Here is a 27,131-nt window from a genome sequence, read left to right on the forward strand (position 1 = left end):
CAGCCGTGTAGATTTGTAAATCGGATAGAATCGATTTTGTTGGCCGCGCGAAGAATTACGTAGACGTTGACTGCAGAGACTTCAATGCCAGATATGAGATTTTGCGAGCGCGAAGCTTGCCAGATACCGATAAAGCCATAGTCATAGTATCTGAGTTTGTACGAGACAAGGTTAATGGTTTTGGGTTGTTGCAAAAAATATGAATGGCAGGCTGTGTTTTATCGTGATCATGATGACTAAACCCATACAGATTCTTCTCCCAACTTTTTTCTTCCAACTACATTGCGACAATCTTGAACTTTTACCATTTGCGATATAATGTTTTAGAGATATCGGATCGCAAATTGAGTTCAAAAAAATTGCAGCAACAATATAGAGATAAATTCGCCAAGACAGGATATTATAAGTAAAATCACTGCGAATATAATAATAGTCATCGCGGACTAGCTCGTATTTTCGGAGGTCAGTAACCAAAGAACACACTCGTTCACCGTTCACAAAGAGAAAGAGACAGAAAAGACTATGCGTTAATATGCTCTAGAAAAACAGGATGAAGAACAGAGAAAAATAGTTGGGTGAAAAGGATAGAACAAGCAAAAAAGAGAAAAAGAGATAATAGATGAATTAACAGATAAAGAAGAAACAGAAAGTAAGAGAACAAGATAAAAGGTATATGAAAAAATTAATAGATCTTATTCTATAGCCCAAGTAAAACTAAATGTAAAATTACATAATAATAAAATTACATAAATTTAAAAATTGCAAAAGAAGAAAGTAAGAAATGACTGCTATTTGCAAAAAACAAAATAAAGATATATATACACAAATATATAGTAAAATATAAAATTTCATGCAAATAAAAATGAAAATAAAAATAAAATAAAATAAATGATAATTAAAACAAAAATAATGATAACATATATTATAATATAATACTAAAAGAGCGATATGACTATATATACTAAAAGAAAAATATAAGTATAAGAAAATATAGTAAAATAAAAAATTAAAATAAAATATATATAATAAAATAAAATAAAATTTATAACAAAATTCGTCACATTATATATTAAAGATTATATTTTAGTATTTAAAAATTATAATAGCGTTGAAAAAAAGAGAGAAGAAAAATCGGAAGATAGAAAAAGAAAGAGAATATACAGGGAGTAGACGGCTAAAACGAAACAAAGTAAGAGACAGAAGACAGATAGAGTAAGGCCCGCATGGAAAAGAGAATAGGAAAAGGAAAGAGTGGGAGATACAGGGAAAAAGAGATAGGGGAAAGAGACAGAGTGGGAAAGATGGAATAAGAGAGGGGAAAAAGGAGTAAGAGAGAAAGAGAAAAGGAAAGGACAAGATAAAAGACAAGGAAAAGAAGAGAAGGGAACGTGAGCTCTTAAAACAGGAGAGGGAAACAACATGGTGGCCGAAGAGAAGTCAGAGCGGAGAATGAAACAGAGCGAACCGGCAATGAACGCAAAAGAAGAAGGATCGACGATCGGAGAGTCACAGAGCGCAATGATAAGGAGGACGAGAGGGGTCCATCGGGAGAAAGGGAGACGAGAAGGAGGAGGAAGGGATGCAGGAAAAGATGAAGGAGGTGGGTGATAGCGTACACACGGGAGAGAAGAATTTGATGCCGAGCATGCTAAAAACGGGGGTGGGGAAGAATACCGTTGCTTCTGTCGATGGGGAATGCCCGCGAATACGAACGGAACAAGCTGCCGTAGCAGCGCCACAGAGAACAAACTCGAAAAAAAGCGCGATATTCCATAAAGAAGAGAAATCCAATAGAGAACGCGCGAAAGGAAGCACGTGATACGCAACAGAAAAGGAGGGAACGACGAACGGAGCAACAAACGAATAAATCAATGAAAGATTACGAAAGGTGTTCAACGCAAGAGTCGTAGAGAGAAAACAAGCTTGGCAGAGAGCCGGCAGCGTGGCCATCAGCGTGGCTCTGCCTCCTCTTCCTTCCTTAGTCCCCTCGGCGGTTCCCTTGCCCCGGCGTGTACACATGTATACACCGTCCGCTCGCGCTTCGTCTACGTGGATCACGCACACGTGCAAGAGCGAAGAAGCACGGGCAAGGAGACACCTAGACTCACTTTAACCGCTTCGTGCTTGTCAGTTGAAACACGCGACTCTGTACGGTGTACACACGATCGTACGCCAAGGACGTGTGACGGTCCTCGTCGACTGTTGGTGCGGATTGAGAGAGGGAGAGAGAGAGAGAGAGAGAGAGAGAGAGAGAGAGAGAGAGAGAGAAAGAGAAAGAGAAAGAGAAAGAGAGAGAAAGAGAGAGAGAGAGGAAAGTGGTCCTGACGCGATTACGAGAGTCGCACTCCCAGTTCGACCACCTCGTGGTCGACCACCTCGTAACAGGCCGGCACGCGCGAAAGGGTGCGAAAACAATCCACGGGGCGACAAATTAATTTATCGATAACGCAACTACGAGTTAAGGGAGTTTCTTTCGATTTTGGACAGTGCAACGCGAGAATAAGATTCGTCAGAGATATTGTGATACTATCCTATGAAATCATCCTAATCAGTTGGTGTACTGACACTTTAGTGTAAAAGAATTTATAGAAACATTTTTCGCGAAATTTGATCACGGCAAGACGATCGGTTGGCGAATATCGATGATGGATTATCAACTGAACGTTGTCAGTGACTTTAACGTAGTGTGAGCTTTGACAGTTTGTCGTGAGAAGATCCATCGGCTTCCAGGCAGACATATCACAAGGTGAGTCTGTGTAGCGATATAATGCCAATTTTTTATTATGTAAAAGTTCGGGAGACGTGTACGCTGTAACGAATGCAAACATTCGTCAGCGTTTGATTCGTGTTCGGTTCGATTTGCTCACGCGGCTTATCAAACTATGTACGTCAAAGAAAGTTCGTGCGTGATATGGATAAGAATACCATGCATTTGTTTTTCATCATTGTTCTGAATCGGCATGTGGTTTTACTATCTCATGTACGTGATAACATTTTTCTATTATCAGCAATGTCATTTATTATCGCTATTCTTTTTACTTTTTTTTTTTTTCGTTAAATCAGCATTACAATAAAACTCGCATTTGCAATAATAATTACATTTTCTGGCAGTTGTTATTATTACACGTTCATCACTGAAAGTAGTCAAATGTAAATATTTAATGTAAATGCAAAAGGAAACAAGCGAATAATGAATAAAATTGCAAACATTTGTATTCGTTAGCTCACGCATACTCATTTTAATAGTAATCGAAGAGATACTAGAATTAAGTAATGGAACCTATTATCATTGACTATTGAATATATAACAAAGTTAAGTTATTTACTTATGAAAGACGAATCTAAAAAATTATTCAAATAAAAAATTATCAGATTCTGAAACATACAACAAAATGGTATACGCTATTCAGTGATTTTACAACTTGATAAACTTTGAACGCACATATTTCTATTGCTGGCAATTTAAAAAAAAAATGGTGTTACTCCCTTAAAATTGATTATAATAAGTTGTATTAATTCACCGGTTAACAACGTGTAAGTAAGCTTGAAAACATCATAACAGTTCGTTAAACGATTGATTGATACTTTTAAATTGCGTTCGAAACTAATAGAGAAGTTTATTGACTATGCATGTTGAGTTAATCAATTTTGCGATCATGTCGTCAACTATCAAATTTAAATTTCTTTCTTCAATATCTCGAATCAATATCAATTTTTACAATGTTAAATAATTTAAAATAATTTCGGAAATATTTAATAAATATTAATTATTCGCGATATAAGTCGCTTTATAAATTTATATGTATCTACAAAAAATAAGTGCAAGAGATCATGTTTCATTGTTATTCACATTTCATTGTAATATAATTTATAACAAATTAAAATTAATATATAAAGCATAATGTTAAAAAATGTTATTAAAATTGTTGAATAATCAATCAAAAGATATTATCCAATTAACACACAATCTGTCCTCCCTCGTTATTAATATTCGAGTTTATCAGTAAACTATTATAACAATCCAGATTATCATAAATAAATCAAAAGTTTGAACCAAAACTCAGATGGTTAGATGAAATCTCATATTAGCTCTTTTTTTAATTCTTCGTGTGATTACGCGGATATAATAAGCGAAAAATATTATAAATAAAATAAGTAAACAATGCAACAGCATCCGACAATTATACAATTTTACATAACGGTCCATCAAGACGGCATTGGTAAAGTAAGTCGTATAAAACAGCGAGCATAATCGCGTGGAACGAAAATGAATATATACGAGGCAGTCTCGAGTACTTTGAACCCTTCGATATATGCATTACGTCACGCAGGAGATGCTCTTCGAATACAGAAAGTGTTTCTTCACGCTTGTTCTTCGAGAAGCTCAGAGTCCATGGTCCTAACGGTACCAGGACCAGGCCGAAAGTATAGGAAAAAAATAATAGTAAAAACAATAACGTGCGCAATTTTTGTATATCTTGCGGTATTTATTTTAATATCGCATACGTACGTATAATTGATAAATTGATAAATTATTTATATAACATAAATAATGCATACATTGCATCTGTTCGAATTCGAAACTAATATTATTTTGACCAGTTTTATTTGCGATACAATAGATAAATGCAAGAAAATAAACATTTATGACGTGTTTCCATTATATAATATATAAAATAGAAAGTTTAGTTTTATGTATTTATAGTATTAAAATTTTAATTCATTGAGAGATTATATCTGATATATCAAATACGTTTCAATAATCAGTTTCTATATTAGATATAATCCCGGAAGATTTTACTTTTAAAATAAATACTAAAAAGATATTAAAAGCTACTGCTTTTAATTTAATTATTTTACTAAATAATACGCAGCAATCGACATCTAATTTATTTGTTTTCCGAGAACAGAATAAAAAAATTCCTACAAAATTAAACTGTAACAGTAAATTCGCAAGGGCAATTATGTCAAAAATAATCAATCTGAGCATCCAGAATTTCCTGCGGCATTCTTCGTTTATACACAACTACAGTGCCTTTGTTAATACAAAACTTAAATGCTAATTTTTAATTCTGTATTTTTTCCTTTGAAAATAAACGACCGATTTTTATGACGTCGTTCATGATACGCCGTTGAATTTTGATATCTGCGCAGTTATTAGCCAAACAAGAATACAATTGAATATATATGAGCGAATGAACAGCGAGTGTGAATTTTCACTGTTAAAATTCGAAAAAGTATATATCGCAACTAAATGGAACAAAACATTCGTCAGCATTTAATTTACATTCAGATTAATTCGCTTATGAAATGAATCAGCGTGCATCAAAGAAAATTCGTGCGCGATAAACACGAATATCATTCTTTTTTTCTCTTATTGTTCCCCCTCAGAATCGACACGTGGCTTGCGTACATAATATGTACGTAATATTACCGTGTTTTTCGTGATGTTATTCATCTCTTTTTTTTTTGTCAAATATAGCATAATATAATAATATAAATCTATCTAATTTTTTTGAATAATTATAATATTGTAATAAAACTTGCGGTAATTATTACAAACGGTCATTATTAATTCTGTTATTTCCTACATCCTATACATTTTTACTTTTCATCTTTCACCTATTTTAAAGGTAACATTAGTACTGTAGCTATAAAGTATATAATTCATATTTTTGCATTTATTGCAAATATGCGGGAAATATTGAACCTAATAGAATACAAATATTCGGTACAAACACAATAAACGAAAAAAAAAAAATTGAATACAAATGTTCAAACATTTACATTTGTTTTTATTCTCTCAATGTATATCCAAACTCAATACTGTAATCCTAAGCTAGTGATCAAGGTTGTCTGTTATAGAAAACAAGAGGTCCACCGGAAAATACCGTTAAACGGACGTATTTCTTAATATGATGTAACGGTGCCTCTTTGATGAACTTCCGCTTTTTTCATAAATTTTCTTTAACATGTGTATGACCTCACCTTGAAATATGTTTACATAGAATGAAATTTCACTATGAGACAACACAAAAGAAGCAAAATTAGCATAAAAAAAAAGAACGGGAAAATTTGAAAGGTCAAAGCAATTCCTAAATTTAAAAGAAATTGAGAAAAAAATGAGTCTTTCGTATACTTTATATTTATGATTTACGTGTCTTATCAAGTGTTACTTAGCATGTTAAAAATACGTTAAGTATACATTGAACACGTTGTTAACACGTCGAGCAAATTTCTTGCCGTGCGTGCCTTCGAAAATTTTTACTATTAAAAACATGCAATAAATTCCGTAACCATTAAAACTGAAAGATTAAAGTTTGAAAAAAAAGAAAAGATAATTCATAATTCAAAAATAAGTTTTACACGTACTGATTTCAACTAGTATAAGAAATTGCTCGAGTATTTTTGCAATTTTTTATATGTATTTTTTAGAGAAAATAATCTTTAAATTTATCGATTATGCAAACACTAAAATTTACATATTTAAGAGATATTTATATTTCACATACTTATTTTTAGCATTAAAGATTGAGGATCAAAATTATATCGGTTTTTTATAGCTTTAATATAATATACATATATATATATATATATATATATAGCTAGATCTCTTCCCCTTTACTAAACAAATCTGCAATATGTAAAGTAAACTGTCCAACATCCATCCGACATCTAAGGTCACGCTAGGATATTTTCAGATGCCGATGCTGATGCCGTTACGATACCGTTTCCTCGCGTGTTACAGGATAAGTGCTTTTCGATTTTGAGAATGGCACGCCGTGGGAGAGGATAATGACGCTTGCAGGTGCCTACTAATGTGACATAACGGTATCCACAGACCGCGGTTCGTAGCCGCGGTCACTGCGAACTTGCGTATATGTAATCATTTTGGGGTGGGAGATGAGGCAGAGGGAAGGAGAGATGGTGGTTTGTGAGTGAGGGAGAGAGAGAGAAAGAGGGAGGAGGAAAAGAACAGAAGGGGACGGTCGATTTATTGGAACGGTCGTTGCACTTTTCGTACGGGGGGCACTGATCGAAAAGATCCGTACTTTCCTGCGCGTCCGCAAAGCGATCAAAGACCGAGAAATATTCTCAATCTCATAGCATTCGATCTAATCGGATGATTTAATTATTAACATTTATGTATGCATTGACGATCGCCAATTAATAAAAGTATAATAAAGATGTATAATAATGTTTATTAATTGATATTATTTCTATCATCATTGTTATTTTATTATCGACAAAAGTAGAAATGAAAAAGGAACATCCTCCGCAGGATCGTCGGAGAAAGAGAACGCAATCTTTCTCTCCCACATCTTTTTTTTTCTCATCACGATATAAATTTAACTTAAATATATATTATCTGTTTTGCGTACACATAATTACATAAACGAGATTCAATTATACGCAGAAAATGTTTCGCAACTAAATGTCCGCGATTGTTTTCGGGAGGTTAATTCATGCATGTCTTGGTAATGAGCGTGTTTCTTCCGGCGCCACGTTTCGCAACGGTGCCATAATCTAATCAACGGGAAATCGGATTGCACAGCGCGGCTTTCTCCATCTTTAGAGAGAAAAAAAAAAAAAAAAAAAAAATCAAGGGTGGTCGATGACCGTGTCGTTCCTAGACCTAGCCTAGATTCGTCGTCCGCCGCGGGCGAGCAGCGAGGCTGAAAGTACCGTAGTGCCATTTTCCATGCAAAAATTGCGCTTGTCCTGCGCGATTCCGCGATAATACACACGCCGAACCGTAAAGTATTACGCGCTACCGTAACGATGACCGTCCGCCGCGTATATACGGGGTGTCCCGTTCGGCACGATATTATCGCGTATCGTTATAATTAACAATTATCTTTTCTAATATAATTCTCATAATTGTCATACTGTGTGTTATCTCGACAAAATAAATTAAATTCCTGAAAAATTATTAATTTAAAATTACTATTGCAATTTAATGGGACACGTGTTTATCTCGCTAAAACTTCTTACATTGTGTTTTAAGAATTTATTAAATATTGAGAGAGATATATTATTGTTAAATATACATAACTTTATTATCGTGTTACAATTTTAATATTACATGAACATTCTATTCTATTATCTTTTTATATTGAGAGATATCTCGTAGAATATATTGTAGAATGTTCACATATAATATTAAAATTGTATTTACTACACACAATATAAACACGATGATAAAGTTATGTATTTAATAGTTCATTAGTTTGTTATTAATTATTATTATACAAATAATTATTTGAGTTTTACTATTTTCGTATTCGTATTTCGTGAAAATAATATTAAATGATGACATCCAAATCGACGAGAGTGTATAACTATATCCTGTATATTTATTATTATATTAGAAAAGAAATATTTCACGCGAAAGAAGGTTTTCTCTTTTGCAACATGGGATCTAACGGACAGACACGCCGAATTAGTGCAAATTTTCTCCCGACAACCGGAGTGCAATAAACTCGGCCTGCATTTTCTGCAGTGTGCAGACTAGACTCTCCAAAGTATTACGCGGTACCATAACCCCGATTATACTATCTATAGGGTGACTATGAAATGTCGTAAGTTTAATCTGTAATTGCGGTAAAATAAAATGTATGAAAAAATATTTATACATTTTATTTTCAATCTTTCTCTCTCCATCATTTCTCCTTTCTCTCTTTCTCTCTCTCTCTCTCTCTCTCTCTCTCTCTCTCAACATAGAACCATCTCTATGTACTGAACTCGGAAGTGTTACATTTGTGTTCGGTTGTACCGCTAGATTACTCATGAATCTGCGCGGCCCTAATATGCACGATCAATGTGTCGAGATAAAATAAGGAACAATAGAAATTAAGTTGAATCCGTGTCAACTGTACCGTACTAGTAATGTGACATAACTCGTAATAAATAAAACGCGACGGTGCGATATCTATGTCGATAATTATGTGGCACATCCGTGTAAAATTATTGTTCACTAAATAGAGAAAAAAAGCATGACTGGCATTATTTAAAAAATTTTTTTTATATTTTTATTCTCAACGTAAATTAATTTTAAAATATATGAATATTTTTGAGAAAAATTTAAAAATTAAATATTATATGTTAATATATTAATAGGTATATATTACACAAATGCTAATTATGTTATAAAATATTTATATATTATTTTCTTTTATTTTTATTACATCTTGAAGAGAATTTGGAACTGTTTTTCTTCATAAAAAAAAAAAAAAAAAAAAAAAAGGATTTGATGATTGTATCGAGAATGCCATGATGATTACAAAATAAAGAGAAAAATAGCTAAATTAATTAATTAGTAGTAATATTTATAGAGTAACGCGAGACGAGCCATTTTCATCAAAATTTTAAAAGTTCATTTTCATTAATAAAGGCACGCGTCGATTGATTTGATGGAAACAGCCCGAGTGATGTGTTGCAGTATGGTCATGTGCAGTCATTATGTCCGCGCGTTTCCTCATTCTCTCACTTATTCCACAACTTGCGGAATTCATCAACGATGAAATTCCCATCGCGGCCCGTGCGAAGCATCGCGCTTTGGATTGCCAGTGTCGGAATACGCGCGAGCCGAGAGTTATACGCGTGTTTATCCTTAGGGAAGGCATCGTTAAATCTGCTTGTTTATAGACGGAGGCCTTTTTACTTTGCACATTAGCTTTGCCGTATATATCGTTAATTTAGCAGCAGAGTTGCAAAGCAAATAAATGTTTGAGAACCGACGAGAAACAATTTTGTCGAAACATCAACATTTGTTCGCGAGAATATGCAGACAGTAAGCGCAGATGTCCATGCGATACGTTTCATTTGAAATATATTACTCGTGGTAGTTTTCGCCTTGAGTAACGGAACTAATTGATTAACTTTGTGGTCACACTTAGTGGTTAACTTTTGATTAAAGAGAGAACCTCTAAGAGTCAAAACTAGTTTCGCTACTCAAAGAGCGAATAATGTTGTTGCAATATATTTAAATAACACTGTATATTGCATAGCTGCACTTGCGCTTGCCGGTAAATTTTTTATTTCTGTTTATTTCTGTGTATATTAATAATAAATAACAGTTGTAAATGTATTGAGTTATATGTGATTCTGGAAAATGCAAAATATAAGAAGGACATTTGCACGACAAAATATATAATTTAACAAAATGTCAGAGAGAAAATTTTGAAAATTTAATGTAAAATTCTTTCGTTTCTCGAAAAAGGGATTCTTGAATTTCACCAGAATAAATTTCAACTCAATCTGCATTTTACTTTAAAGAAATTTTACGAAACCGTTATGAAGGATAGTGAAAATAAAAAGCCTAAAACATAGATGCTAAACCATCCGGTGTATTGGGTTCGAACTAGATAAAAATTAATGTAAATGGACAGGAAATCGAATTGCGGAGGTCAAAGCGCGCATCAGGCATCGAAGTATCACGAGACGCGCGGCGTGTGTTTATATACCGGGTGTTCCTCGGCGAGAGGATAATGTCCGCGAATGGGAAGGAAAGCTTGGACGTATATACAGGAGGCTCGCGAAGCGAGGAGTCAATGACCGTTCTACATTGACGCGTTGCGCCGGCCCGAGTGCCGGCTGAGTTGAGTAAAGTCACGGCCAGCCGTCAGCCGTGAGATTCCCTCCCTTCGCTTCACTTCGCTTCGCTTTAGCCTTGCTAGCTGGCCTAGTGGCGGCGACGAGCCGCGCACGAGTTCGTTTTAATAAAAAAAAAAAAAAAAAAAAAAACAATTTTTTTCCAACGCATCGAATTTTAATAAATGGACTTACAATTTGTTGTTTATATCACAAGATATTACAAAATTACAGAAATAAATCTGACGATAAAAATTCGACGGGATTAATCGAAAAGAGGAAGATGAAATAAAATTAAGAAAAAAATTGCGAATAAAAATTTTTTTTTAAGGTTTCTGTTTCCTACTTCTGATACTCTACATTATATTTTGCCTCGTATGTATGAATTTTCTCATCTCTATAATGCCATTGACCTTGGTGCATAGAAGCTTATTCTGATGAATATTTTCCGAGATAGCTCGGAGTCCTATACACGTCGAGACTTCAATTAGTACGTTCAAAGTATCCTATATTCCGCGAGCACAATTAAATTGGCATCATCGATGTATCAAGGTCGCGCGAGCGCGCGCGACAATGAGAGGCGGCTATAGATCGTTACCAGAAACTTTACCGTGGGATGAGAAATCCAGTAACGCAAGAGCCACCGGAATTTATTTCGTTTCGATTTAACAACGAATTACCGGTGAGAAAACGTGCGCGCGCGCTCGCGTACTCTTCTTATGAAACTTTGGATTGTATAATCGTTCTTCCATTATATTCATATTTATATTCGAAGCCAAAAACAAAAAAATAAATATTTTTTTCGATCGCTACTCAATATATTATATTCGCTTTATTCGCATTTAATGATAATGTCGTCATTCATATGACAACGTGAAAATAAAGCGGATCTGTATTTCGTCATGCAAATGCCTTGTCACGGATGACTACTTATTTGACGAAGACAAGTAAACTTTCCAAATTTTGCTCGTAAGTAATTTCAAAACTATTTCGTTCTTTCCGTGAGAGAAAATTCTGCGCGAGAATGCGACGATAATTAAAGTCGACATACGCTCGCATTAAAGCGGATGAAATACCTGCATGATTCCGCTGTACAACCGGCAGATACACAAAACCAGAAGACAGCGAAGCAGGAAGTGATTCTGTAAGAAGATATATAAACGACACTCGAGCCCAAGAACAAGTACAAGAACAAGTCGCGGATCCGTTATCGTGTTTCTCTCTTTTTAATGACATATATGATGAGTATAATTAGAGAATTGAATAAACGAAACGAATGATGTCTCATTTAACGCAAAATATATCGCGAGAATGATCCGTGAAAATTGAGGTATCTAAATAAACCCTAATAAAAAAAAGAATTTTTCACGGCATAAATTTTTACCTACTTTTCTCAGTTGGCTGCTGACTTTTTCACACATTGTCAACGTTGAAAAATTAATCATCCATCTTTCAAGCAGAGTTAAATTTACCTTGTCACTCAATACGTACACGTAGCTCGCACCGCAAACGTATCCTTTACTCTTACCATGGTCATAAACGCATTTTACTATCGCCACGATGCGCCGAAAGAGGTACACTTACCTAGAAAGATACCTCTTAGAATTTCCATTTTCTCAAGTACCCATGAACGTTGCTGGAATATAAGCGGGTGGACGAAAGGAGTGAGTCTTGATCGATTAGCAATTCAAAAAAGCTCAGGTTACTCGAAAAACAATTTCAAAGAATATTTTTCTTTAATTCTTCAAACCACGTATAATAAAGCACGCCATTTTAAAAGTCATTTACAGCTGCGCCTTAATTTTTCAGTAAGATCAAAAGATTCCTGAAAGTTTTTTAAGAAAAAACTTTTAAAGGACTTTTAATCATTATCAAAGGTGTAAATATTCAGATAATCTAAAATATATTATCCGAGATAATCGTTACTTGATTATTTAAATTTAAATTATTTAGATAATTTAAATATCCAAATGTAAGAAATTTAATAATTTAAAAAATTAATCAAATAGATATTAAAATATCCAATACAGACTATATTTACAATCCTAATTGATCCATACTTTCGATTATCGAGATTTACTTGAAGCTTGTGGTTCATGATAAATGCAATATTATTCAGTTGTTTAATTCCAATAAGTAAAATATTCTTGTAGTATGAAAATTCTGATGAAAGGTAGAAATATTTTAAAAACAAAAAACAATTATTTTTTTATACAAAACACTTTTCTGATTTATATGTTCTAACGAAATTGTTAAAATTAGAGAGATTAAAAAAGTTCTCCTCCCAAGCTTCTGAAATAAAAACTAGAGATAATTGTGGCTTGCTGTCGTATAATGTTATACTTGCTAAACAATTACCCGTAGCTGCCAACTGAAACACGATGCAGTTGAGAGCAGAAAAGAGACGGAGAAAGAAAACGAAAGAAAACAAGAAAGAGAAAAATGCAGGAAGATTTCAGGATTAAGAAGGATTAGACGCGCAAGAGCACGTAATTTTCGCATTTCCTGATTTTTCAGTGAGCGACAAAACAGACGACAGAATTATTTCGCCGTATTCTACAACGTGCATTCGAATCGCATTAAGCGGATAATATGCCCGAGTCTCGGCAGCGAGTCGACGCGCTCATTCGTTATATAAGGTGAAAGGGCGACTGACATTGACATTGAAGTTCCGAGCCGTTCAATGCGGAAACGCATAAACTCCGTTATTTAATCTCTTTCGCAACGATTACGAGATATATCGCTCTATCAACGTAACGAAACCAATTATATCGACATTTCTCGCCTTATCAACGATTAAGAGAATGCGTTATGTAAAGTATGTAAATAATAATGCGATAATTTTAATAAATAATTAACAACAATTGAGGACAGATTTTTTTGGAAAGAAAAGTTTAAAACAAATTATTATTCATATGATGCAATTTTCTCATTAAATATCTATCTTTGCAATTGTAAATACTTTATATTATTTAACTTTAAAAAAAAAAAATATATATATATATATAATATATTTAAATTTAAGTAAATATAATATAGCATTTTTGTTATTTAATGACATTCAAAAAGCTCCAATCTTTTACTTTTTCGATATAATCTCCGATATAAATATTATTTGGTTGAGAAAAAATTTATTCTAATTTTATTGGCTTTTTTCTTACAGACTAACAAATTCTATTTTCACTTGTGCAATACAACAGAATGTTTTACGAGATTTTTCAGTATATTCAATATAATCAAATCTTTACAATCAAATACGTCGAAAAGAAGTATATTATTAGCGTTGTACAAAAAATCTGATCATTCATGTTACTAAAATGGTATACGATTTAAATTTTTTAGTAAAAACTTCTCAATTTTCCACGATAATTTTACGTTTGAATTTGACAACCCCATTCTGAAAGCGAGAAAAGTATACGCGATATAGAAACGCTTGACCTGCCTCACTCTCTCACGCCATGTCGAGCACAATACCCGAATAACCGACGTTCTTATCTGTCGTGACAATTTCTCTGTTGCGACTGCGTACCACGTGCCACAATCAGCATCGGTTATCACAGTGTCGTCTGAAACATTTTATAATCAAAGAAAGTTCAAATATACATACGCGACACGCCCACAAACGTACATGACGTTTACATCTTTTCATAAGATCTTATCTGTCTTACTATTTAATTTTAATTTTACTTTATCTTCTATTTAATTATAATTTCTATTGCATCGTCTCATAACCTTTTAGCCTGCTTTTTTAGTAACAAATGCTGCAATTGAAAAACTATATATAATTGAAAAGTTTAATGAAAAAAACTACATATGCTTTAGTCCATTTTTAATTAAATATATTGGCAAACATTTTTTTAATTATTTATTTTATAAAATTGTTTAGATATTCAAGCGGATATTTTTATAAAAATATTTAAATATATTTCATATATAAGCAGAAAACAAAGAAAGAGAATACATATAATTATAAAATATTCTTATTAAAAATATTTCTAAATTTTGCGACATAAAAAATATAAATTGTCTGTTACAAGAAAAAAATTAAAATTAATATATTTTTCATATTTAAGTTAAATTTTCATATTTAGTAATTAATTTAATTTTATTAAATAACATAACATTTTGTATTAGATAAATTTTCAAATTCTTAAAAATCGATCTTCTCCATTTCCAGTATCTGTGCTACTTTGCTTACCGCGAAAGTCAAATATTCTACTTTAGCTAAAGCGGAAATGCATCGATACTGGTCACATGTGCGCACTCGACCTACTAGCTTTATTCTAATCAAATAGTTATATTCTCGTGACTATAATTTGACTGTATAAATTTGAAAATATATTTTATTAAAGACGTTATGTTTACAACATTCTCTTAATTGATACCAAAAAAAAAAAAAAAATACTAATAAATAATATATCTCTTCAAACTTAAAATAACATTTCTCGTTAATTTTAAATGCAAGTTTATTTATTATTTAAAAACTTAAGAGAAATAGTAACAATTTAAAAAGAAAAGATTTAAAAATAAATTCTAAAATTGGATTTTTAAAAAATTGAAGTAAGCGCAATCTATATAGTTAAAAACAGAAGCTAAATTATTAAAAAAATGTATTAGATTATAATTTTAAAAATTAAAAATTAAATTAAATTACAAGCTTAAAATGCAAACCAAAATTAAATTAAAATAAAAAAATTGTATAAATTTAATATATTCGGTATTTTACACATACACTTTCTCTCTCTCTCTCTCTCTCTCTCTCTCTCTCTCTCTCTCTCTGTATTAAAAAAAGTCTCAATCCGTAGAAGTGAAGAAAGAAAAAAGTCAGCGCGTTCAATTGGCAGCACGCCATGATGAGCAGTGCGAACGCAGCCCATTTCGGAATGAGGATGCCGAGTTGGTGTGCCGGTTAGCGCGGCACGAAGTGTGCTATTACAAAATAGGTTATGCAGCGCGCAAAGAGAGTCGGGTTCAACAACCGGCGAGAACGGTGAACCGTGAGGCGCGCAACCCGGTAGCGAAAATGATATAGCGGTCGTCCGTGACTGTGCGCTCGCTCGCTCCAGCGAGTAGGGAAAGGCGCGCTTTGGTCGGCCGCAAGCCCGCCGGCCGACCGCGAGTACGCGCGATCACGTGTCCCCATTGAAAGCGGCCGTGCCGTGTGCCGTTCGGCCTGACGTCGAGTCGCACCACTCGTTGAGGCCGACGCGACGTCCGTTTCCACTTGTACTTTTGCGAAACGGCACAGCGGCCACGAGGGTCGATGTACTCGCGGCCGAAGGAGATCAGTTTCGGCGTGCTCTCGCTCTGCTCTCTCGTAAGAATCGACGCCTGGGGAGGAAGCGTACGAGCATATATGTCCTGAGGCAGTGTGACTTTGAATTTCTTTCGAGCAATCAAATTATCTCTAAATCGCCTTTTAAACACTAGCTATAAAATACGACGTTTGTTTTTATCGATATCATAAAATATACATTTATATAATATTTGGTTAAATTAAACTGGCACAAAAGAAAGATGTGTATGTAGTGGAAATATAATATTTGTCATCAATTTTTAATAAACTCTTTTTAGAGTTTGTTACCTATTGTATACTTAAAATTAATCATTTGATTAAAATTTTAAATTTTAATTCCAAATTAATTAGTAAAGTAATGATTATTACACAATTAGTAAAAATAATTATTATTATATTGTAATTTATATCCAAAGAGGACATCGCATTGCGATTGGAACATCTTGTTCCGTTTTCATCATCCGTTGAGGAAACGATGTTTGTTTTTTGCTAAAGTTATGCTTTTGCATAAATAAAATGTAATAAAAGCAATGCAGACATAAATTACAAGCATGTTTGTGAACAAGCTTTTCTATTTCTTTAATGCATTCAAACAATGTGAGTAAATTTAGCGGTAAAAACATTTTACTTTTAAAATAAAACAACTCATTTCATGTATTTATTTTCCATGAATTGTTTGATCTATTAGATGCAAATATATAATCATAAATGGATAAAATATAGATTAAACCATAGTAAAAAACAGTATCATCTATTAATCTGTTCAAACACTTATCACAAATTAAAATTTCAATCGCAAATCAAAAAATTAAAATAAAAAAATATATGATTTAATACTTGAAACAATGTTTTCATCAAAATTTATATATATATATATATATATGTATATAAAAAGAATCGTATATTGAAATTGTTTCACACTTTTATTCAAACGTTTCATATCATTTTTATCAATGACTGATATATATGCATATGTATGCGTATGTAATAAAAATTGATTGTGCCAACTTATTTCTTCTCAGGCGACCAATACTACAAATTTTGTAATTTTTAAAACAAAGTACGAAAAATTAGCGCAAATTGACAAATTATCTCAAATATATTTAAATATTCTCAGTTCAATGAGAGCCTCTGATCTGGTATCCTGATTCATTTCTCTTTGCGTTACATAAGAACCAGTAGATGTCCAGTGTTACCTCTTAAGGTGTGCATATTTGCGTAAGCATACGGAAGTTATATGTTACATGCTCTTATCAAAATATATTATACTGTGCGATACGTTACACATAATGAAACAAATCCCATCCTTTAGAAAAGTAATCATGAAAAAGAATAAATAGCGCAACAAGTCAACTTACAACTAATTTGCATAAATCGATTTTTTTTTATATTATATTCACACGCAACGTTGACTCGACGATAACGATAATTAATTTAAAAAATTTACATTATTATTGCGAAAAATTAAATACGAATATATTTCGCAAATAAAATTTCATCTCAAAAATAATATAAAATAATAAACCATTTATGATCTTGTGTATTTAATCTTATATACAATATAATTGGATATTATATTTCTCGCAAAATGTGTTTCGTTAATTTGTAGAAACTACAAACTTTAATGTTAGAATTTTAATCTAAGAAATACAGATTTAAAGAATTTATATAGCATTATATTCTCGCAAAGGGCCATGTTTTTTAAATAAAAGATAAAAAATTAAAATAATGCAAGAAATTATAAAAATTAAGATTTAAATGGTCTCTAAAAGAAGCTAAAAAGATACTTTTCGGAGTAAAACTGCAAGAACATATCATATGTGCGCGTTCGCTTATATAATATGCATAAAGAGAAAATGCCGAGACACACGAATGAGGAAGACCCTGAAAAAGAGACTTGTGATAAGGAACCGCAGATAAGTCGGCTGCCAAGCCTAACCGAAAACGAATTCGGTTTTACTTTTGGCTGTGCTTCCTCTTTTTCCTCCTCTCTCTTCCTCTCCCTTCTTTCCCTCTTCACCGTACAACGGTGCTTTTACGCACCTGTACACGCATAGACCCGCGACGCACATACATATAGTACGGGGTCCACGTGTATACCTATCGTCCTCATGTATTCACGCGTTTTACGACCGTTTGGCCGCGGCACTCGATGTTGTATGTACCTGTACGGTACTTTTGGTATATACACAAGGCGCGGGTATATGTACAGTTATAAGCGAGTGACGTGCGACATTCATCGCTTCGGTTTCGATGGCAATAAGCAGAGGCGGATCAGAGACACGTATGAGTTGAAAAATCTTTTCACATCACATATATGTATACATACACATACACACATGCATGATCTTATTCGTCATCATTGCAAGTAAATAAAGCGGTACCGTTTGTGCACCCGCGATTTTCTTTGTCGACACGAATCCTCTATTACGATAGACATAGCGTCAGATTTTCGCGTTTAAATATATGCCTGTTATCTTAAAAAAAAAAAAAAAAATGAGAAATTGACTTGCAAATAGTAGTTTTTCAATCAAATCAAGTATAATTGAAGAAAATTGTTACGCGCGTGAGTCTTTCATTGCAAAATAATTTTGGGCGCGCAATAATAAATATTCTAATTCTTTTTAACTTCTAATTAAAATTGTAATTTGAAGAGATCATCTCTTTGTATGTTTACCTTATTTAATCAATTTTAATTTTCGAAATATAAAAATAATTCAACCATGATATATAATTTATAAGAGAGATATATAAATAGATAGAGATACGGAATGAAAATGAGAGAGAGAAAAGGTAGAAAGCAAACGCGTTTTAACCGTTGCAGAATCATGAAATGATCTGATTTTGACTCTTTAAAATACTCTCGATGTTTCTCTTCAATAAATTATTTAAAACTGATAGATTTATTGATAGGTGTTATAATATTTAAATTATGATTTTTGTTTAGTTAATATTTTAATCATTTAATCATAATTTTACTCATCACGATTCACATTTTTATATCGTATTTTTAAATTTAAAGAATTAGAGCAAACTAAAATTAAAATTAAAAAATTAGACCATTCATTATTGCAACTATATAAAATATAAATTATTATTTTTGAATATTGAAATATTATATAGCATGCATATAAAATATGTAATTATGATTTGTAGTTTTCGTATTTTAAGAAAAATTAATAAAAAAAACCGTTGTGGATCGATAATACGAAAAAAGACATTGTGTTGTCCGATATAAAGTTTTGGCAGCGGAGATTACAAAAATTCGCACGCGTTAAAGTTCGTTCACCGATACTGTCTCCTGCGACCATAAATGTAACCGTACACAGTGGCTACACAGCGTGTCCTAAAACCTAATTACAATTATCATTCTAGTTAATTTTATTAGAAATTGAATCTATACATTTTTATATATACATATAATTCTTTAATAACAAATTGATTTTTGTGATAATATTTCAAGTTTTTGTTATAGCTGAATTTTGATTTTCATTGAACAATAGGATCTCGTCACTTCTAGTATCAAAAGAAACTTGAATATATTGTGGTATTTTTATTAAAACTCTGAATTCCTCACTGACATCATATCAAATTATGGTATTAAAAGTGAGAAATTGTATGAATTTCATTTTTGCGAAACACGTTGAAATAAATTTAATTTTTTTATACATCATTCTATTCGCGTTCGATAGTATAAAATTGGTAAAATATAATATTCATATAAATCTTGAATAATTGTCACAAAAGCCATTTTCATTGGAATGTAGGACACATGTGCAGATTGAATTTTATGTACATTTGTTAGAATGCAAGATAGTAAAAAAAAAAAAAAAAAAAAAACACATTTTATTGTATTTTATAAATTTAAGCTATCAACGGATGCAAGAGTATCAAAAAAAAAAAAAAAAAAAATTAATTTCAATATATTTCGCAAGAAAAAGATTCGCATAATATCTCGCGTCTAACGTCATAATTCAATATAATAGCTACAATGACGAAACGGGAATTTACAAAAGAAATCCACCGAAAAAAATACACGTGTATACGAAAGCAACAATGGTTCCAGGACACCCCGTATACGCTATGCAGGCAAAGATCCCCTATGGGGGTATCGAAACCTCGTTACTCAGTGCACCATGCCTATGGTGTGGTCCAAGTCCAAGTAGACCTCCAAGTGGGACAATGACCGGCAGAGACCTTCTTTCAGATCCGTGGCGAAGAGAGAATGGAGAAGGTGCCGTGGCGAACGAGAAGAAAGAAGGACGAAGCTCGCTCGTTCGTTCGAGGGGGTGGGGTGCGGGGAGAGAGTGAGGTTGGACGAGCGAGAGGGACGAGAAGGTGGAGGCAATCGCGAACTCACTTTGCTAATTCACTTACTCATTGCTTTTCCGGTTTACATTTTGCTACCAGCCGGGTACAACGGCCTCTAAAGCCGCGCTCGGCCGACTGGAAAACGAGATTTTCAATGTTACGCGCGATGAATGAAAACTCGCTGAAATCGAAGTCGCGGGGATGTTTCACTCGCCACCTCAAAAGATCAGTAAGGGGAAAATACATAACAGTTAGCTAAAAACACGCCATCCACGCATTATAGATTTTTATATATATCGGGGTTTCGTGTACCTATATCGTATTTTATTTTTTATATTTGCATTTTTAAATAGATCTTATTAGCCTATTAGCTACCAAGTTGCATTAAAAATCTAACAATGTATACGACTTGAAAAATAAATGTTTAACATCTAACAATTAAATGAGAGAGAGAGAGAGAGAGAGAGAGAGAGAGAGAGAAGAAACATAATCTTAATAATCTTTTATAAAAATATAAAAATATTTAGCATTGTATTATGTAAGATCCATGAAAAAACAACGGCAAACCTTTTTCGCAAAATATAATATTTTGAAGACGAGACTCTTTAGACGTGGTGTTCGGGATTGCAAGTGTCACGAGCAATACCACACTTTCAGACAGAAAACTTGTCAAACGACAGGAAACAGCAACAAACCAGTAGTTGTTCGAAGCTCGAGATGCTAAATATTTTAGCCGGTTTCCTGTTTGAATATCGTTATCGATAAATGAGAAAATATGAAAAGCCAAATTTGTTAAATACATTTCGCCGATTAAATCGATAATTTTTATGTTTGCAGAAAATCTTCATTAAATATAATATTCGTAATTGAACTTTAATAAATAAACGTCTAAAATCTAATCTAATTTTATTCAAGTTTCATAAACTTTCCTCCTGTTTCTTAAAACGGAAAAGACTAATACTTGTACCATTTACTTCGTGGTCAACTTTTCAATTAATTCTGCTAATATTTAATAATTGCTAATATTTATAAATACTATAAATAAATGACGGATGATGAAAAAATCAAATGTTTAGTACTCGTAAGGTTAAACAACTACTTAACCAGGCGCATGAAATATTAGTTTTGTGTCTTCCGCGGTTAAGAAAGGTCTGGACGTTCGTAAGAAGGTCGATGCTTCGCCGACTGCGCGAGAGGTCAATGACCCATAAGGCTTTGAACCGGGACATATTGCGTTAAGCTTTTTGTAGAAAGAGCTGTTACTTCGCATTACTTTTGTATTAAAGTAAATCCTCGCTGGCTTGCCGTAAAATAATTTACATTTTTTATGTGTAACTTACCGCACCAGTTTTAATTATCTCATCTTTCAATTTGAGCAAGTATCTAATATCTTTTATCCCTCGAAAAATTTCTTTCAACGTGTGGTTCGTACATGTCACAGATATATTTTATTAACAACAGCATTTAATTACTAAATTACACTTTTTAAAAAATATCTACTTATATAGAGAGCATCTTTTTTTTATCAAAAGTATGTATATAATAATAGAATTTCTAGAATTTTCAGATAATTTCTTTCTCTTGCAAAAATAAAAATCGAGATCTAACTACGTTTAATAAAAGTAATAGAGTTAGCGAATACAAACAATTCTAAGAGACAAGATAATGTACATAAAATCGCGAAAAACACATAAATTCAATAAATATCTTGTTTATGCTCTTAATTACACTTACTTAATCATAATCCTTTCAAATAATTACGCAAACGAGGATAATCGTATAGAGCAATTTAATCGAATCGGAGAATTACAGTTTCATTGAAAATATGTAAATCGCGAGTACGACGGTACGATTTTGGGCGGCAAACAAATTTCTCCCCGTTATTCGCCGCAATCTTTACGCACACGCAATCCACTTGATAAACACGGGTATATACGCCGGACGGTCCGTTATATACTTCTAAAGTAACAGTTACAAGTGCGCGGAACGACGCGTGCGGGAGGCAAAACACCTTGCTTCGATCCAAATGGGTTCCATGGAAACCACGTTTCCGGTTCACATTCGGTTTTCTATCCGTGGTGACCGCTATTACGTGTCTGATTAGAAACTTACGAGTGACGCGAAACATGCCGCTACCAATTTTCTAGTTTTTTTTTTTTTTTTTTTTTTTTTTTTTTTTGCGTAACATCCCGATTTTTTTTTTTTTCAATCGAAAATCGATAGATGTGAACATTTTTGTACGTAAATCTATCAAATACTTGAATTAGTTTTGTTTCAACGCAAATCGAAATAAATTAAAAATTTCGAAATAAAAAAAAATTACATTTGTCACATAAATTTATTTATTTATATGATTATATTTTTGTACTTTCAAAAACAATTTTAACTAATAATAAATAACATTGCGATAATCTTGTTACAAATCAATTTAATTTAATTTAAGAGATTATTTAAGTACTTATGAATTTGCCAATAAATATTTTTATTTCCAACAAACATTTAATTTAATTTAAAAGTTATTAAGAAGTTAAATTTTCTGGCAAATACCTTTTTTAGCTTCTATTCAATTCAAAAGACACACCATACATTACATTGAATTAGAAGTATTAAATTTGTCAGTTATTTTTACCTAAACAGCATTATAAGAAAATTAGCATTAAATAATAATAGTAAATTGCAAGAAATTTTTATTTCGATTGCAACAATGCCATTTTAGCGATAATGCTGAGCTTCTTTATCCGAGAGAGTACTGACCTACAGAAGACAAACTATTTCCGAAAGTTCGCAAGCGCACGCCGACGTTCGATTCGTGTGCAAGAAGCGGTCGTACCGTAGGAAATTAATATATCTGGTACACAGTCGCGTTCTCCTGCCGAGGAGGGAAAAGATCGACGACCCCGAGGAACATATCTAGGTTAGTAGTCGTCGGCGATTCACGCGGAAACTTCTTTCGCTAGGCGTAGGACCGTCGCCGGCTGGCTCGCCATCGTGAAAATCCGCACCGAGAGTTGAATCGCATGCGTTGTTCCATCGAAAAGTGAAATTCGACATGGGCCAGCCATCGCGATATGTCCACATGCCGAAATTTCATCACATCGGAGGAGGTTGCAACAGCATGCAAGCCATAATCGTAGTATAAAACAATGTTTGTCATCAAGTCTCACGTAAAACGGATTTGTTACGGTGTATTGGAACGACACGTTTCAATTTGACACGTACAGTTCTAAATTTCTCTCTTTATTTATTTATTTATTTATTTATTTATTTAATAAAACAATAGCGATTTTCTATCTCCGCATGCGAAAAAAGAATTGTCGAGAGAGGGTTTGTTTTCCTGCATTCGTGAATTAATTAATTTTCTCGGTGAATCGTAAGCGATGAATGATTAGTCGCTATAATTTAACAATCAGTCAAATGCAAATTTTGTAATGGGAGGTCGGGTTAATATGCATGAAAAGAGCATTTTCCAAAAAAATCTTACCCGTAAATGATATTTTACCGTATTCGCGATTTCGATAAAATTACGAATAAATCACGCACGATCCAATATTCCATTAATATCGAAAACAGCACCAAGTGAATTATAGCAAATCAATATATTGTAATGATAAATCATCCTGCGGTAAATATATAGTTTGTTGCTCTTATTGTAGCGTGTTGAAAACTCTTATTCTTTCTCGGTATAAATTTATTTCATGACGCTTGAATGTAGTATCTAGTTATTGTAAATATTATAAAACATGTATTACATTATTCAAAATTTTATTACCATAAATTTCAATTAGATAAAATCTTAGAAAAATAAGGCTCTCTAAAAAATATCTTAATGTGAAAGATAATAGATTATAATTTTTCCGATTTTTATAATCTCACAAATCAGAAGCTAGATTTACTGTTGATGATCAAGTTATTAAGTTATGATCAAGTTATTAAGTTGATGATCAATTTAATAATCTGTTTAAAAAATTCTGAAAATTAGTTTGAGGAATTGGATGAAAAGTTTAATCTTATATGAGTAGTGTATAAAAAAATGTTTTAATATATAACTGTGACAGTTAAAAGTTGTACATGTAATGTGTCTATATCCTGGAAAGTTCAGTCAGTAGCTTCGACTTTTTCAAATAAACGATGGAATTTTTCGAAACGCGAATAGAGACCTGGATGATTGCTTACGTAATCTTGCGCGGTAGAATCGAGACCGGTCTTTTGAATTAAGGTCCGAGAATTTCGAGGGTTCAATGACCTTTCTTTTCGTGCTACAATGTGTCGGCGGTCCCGTCGACTAATCTCGCGATGATTCGAAAAGACTCGATTTGCGCGCGCGCGAGCGCGCTTTCTTGTATATAGTGAACGAAGTGAACGGGGTTACCGATCTCGAATGGCCGTGACTCTGGGCCAGGGTCTGGGCCAGTCGGATTCCACATACTCGGTGATCGTGAAGTCGACACGCAAAAAACCGACAAAGGATTTATGCCGCGAATATTATACCGTTGTCTTCATATAATTCGTTAATAAATTATGACATTTCATACATGATATGATATACCGTACAAACAACAGCTGCAGTGGATCTCAATACTTATCAAGTCTTATCAGTTAAATCAGACACATATTTAATTTTTGCAAAATATTTTCCAACGCATACAGTTTGAAAGCTGTCAATACAAAAGCTTCCTTACAAATAAATTAATTCAAAACTTTATATATATGTATGTGTATACGTGTAAGTTAGTAAAATGTGTGTTTAAATATAATACTAAGTTTTCTATTGATTTACATTACGTGATTGCGCATCGTACGTGATCTCGTCGCACCTTCTCTAAGTTGTGAATGAAAATAGATGGTTGGAGGGGCAACCCCGAAGTAGTCAGTGAGGTTAAACGCACGTTCCCGTAAAGGGATTCCGAGAGGGTGGCAGACAAGGAGAAATAGTGTGCACAGAAAGGTTTGAAGTAGAGAGAGGTTGCAGTAAAGGGATGTACCGAAAAAAAAACATGAAAAAGGCAAGATAAAAATAATGTGTGATGAGACAATGGGATATGATAAAGACACATTTAAAAAAAAAAAAAAAAAAAAACAAATTAACTTCCGACTTAACAATCTACAACTTTCGTTATTTACATAAAGGTGGTAGAAAATGTAACAATTAATAATAAAATACAAAACGCGTACTATATTTAATAAAACATAACCAATCGTTATAAAGTTTAAATTATTATTGATAAAAATTGATAATTACTCAATTTTATTTTATATGTCAAATTTTTATTTAAACTTTTTCAAAACTTATGTAAATTCAAGGAAATAAAAAAAAAAAAAAAACTTAAAAATATAGCTCCATATTATGCAATAATATTTTCGAACTTAAAATTTCGTAGTACATAATCCAATTTTCGCTAGAACGTTTCTCACAGTATGGATGACGCTTTAAAATCGCGAGAAGTTATCGGAAGAATTAAACTTCGGGAATGATCGGCGCATGTCTTCTATCGTCATCGACAACAACGAGGGACGAACAAACAAGCACTGCGTCGACGGAGAGAAAGGGAGAAAGCGGCGCATAAAACAGGGGTAGCGCGCCGAAGGGGTAGGTTGCACGCGCGTCGAAGCGGGCGGCTAAAAGGGGTAACGGGAGACCGCAGGAGAGAGGAGGAGGGTAAAACGCGATAAACGGCAAGACGAGGATGCAAGAGGGAAATGCACGAGAGAAAAAGAAGTGGGGAGGGGAAGAGAGCGGCGGTGGCGGCGGCGGCGAACGAAAAGGAATGAGCGGGGGATGGACCGGGAATGATAGACCGGGGATACAAAAGTGGTATACGATAAAGCGAGACGCACAGAGGGAGGAACGGGAGGATTCGGAGGGTGGCGAGGCGAGGAAGGGCGAGAACCGAGGGAGGAAGGAGGGGGAGGAAACCTCTGGCAACGGGTCGATCGAAAGCGCAGCGCAGAGAAATGCACCACCTCTGGCTCTGGTCTGGCAGCTTTGCGGGCGCACCACCGCGTCCGCGTGCGTCAGAAAGAGAGAAAGAGAACGAGAGAACGAGAGCGCGAGAGAGGGAGAGACGGAGAGAGAGAGGTAGAGAGAAAGGTACCGACGGAAGCGGAAGGGAGACCGACGTATATCCGCCGACCAATACCGACGCAAGGGGAGGAGGACGAGAGGAGAGTCAAGCCGAGTCGCGTTGGGCTAGGTCAGGTCTACCCGAGTTCCACACACACCGCGCTCTCTTGCGTGTGTCATCCCGCCGAGGAGAACTACGCGAAGGCGGAGGTGCAACCCCTACGCGAAAAGAGGGTCGACGCGAATTTCCGCGATTCCCACGAGTGCTTTTGCAAAAACCAGTTCGCGATTTTTCTTTCGAAAAAGAAGAATCGACATTCGCCGAGCGCGCATCCTAATAACGGATCGACGCTGATCGGTGCCGAAGAGTGCAATTGTTCGCGAAAGCCGGCAACAGTGCGCGCGTTGTCGAACGACGCTTCGAGGGGGGTGGTGACACGAGGGAGATGCCTCGATCGGCATTGTGAATAATCACGAGTGTATACACACGCGTGTGTGTGTGTATGTGTGTGTGTGTGTCGATCCAGGATCGATTAATCCGTCGAAAAAAGAGGAATATTAGGAAGAAAGACGCGTTCCTCAGAGGAGGCTTCCAATCGTCGATTAGTTCGGCGGCGAGAATTAGCGTTGTTGACAAACAAGCTAAGCGGGAAGGCGAATCGAGCAACCTAACCGATCGGCCAACCAAATCTGGCAATCGATCGCATTTCCCGATGTCCTGATAATCGATAAGCGTCGTGGCCGCGTAGGTGGCCGTGTAAGGACCGCCTAGTCAGCAAAAGTCGGGACAGCGATCGGCCTTATCGACGTAATTTCTCGCCCTCGCCCTCCGTGTGATCCTCAGTGCGATCAGATCGGGCAAGATAAATG

At 34.1% G+C, this 27,131-nt stretch overlaps 2 protein-coding genes across 4 annotated transcripts in view; one reads left to right on the forward strand and one right to left on the reverse strand.

Annotated features, from left to right (window-relative positions):
- Positions 1 to 27,131, reverse strand: part of LOC140676134 (protein FAM76A) — a 70,412-nt gene that overhangs the window by 19,977 nt on the left and 23,304 nt on the right. The window lies entirely within an intron of this gene.
- The window catches only part of Blimp-1 (PR domain zinc finger protein 1), a 38,855-nt gene continuing 14,014 nt past the window's right edge, over positions 2,291 to 27,131 (forward strand). The window contains exon 1 of one of the 2 annotated variants that reach the window (XM_072910685.1): positions 2,291 to 2,746. The gene's annotated coding sequence lies outside the window, so the exon portion shown is untranslated. Of the gene's footprint in view, positions 2,747 to 26,352 lie in introns of those variants that run through there. The other variant, XM_072910686.1, reaches the window with a different exon arrangement.

This window comes from Anoplolepis gracilipes, chromosome 2, assembly GCF_047496725.1.
Source record: "Anoplolepis gracilipes chromosome 2, ASM4749672v1, whole genome shotgun sequence".
Classification (NCBI taxonomy): Eukaryota; Metazoa; Arthropoda; class Insecta; order Hymenoptera; family Formicidae; genus Anoplolepis; species Anoplolepis gracilipes.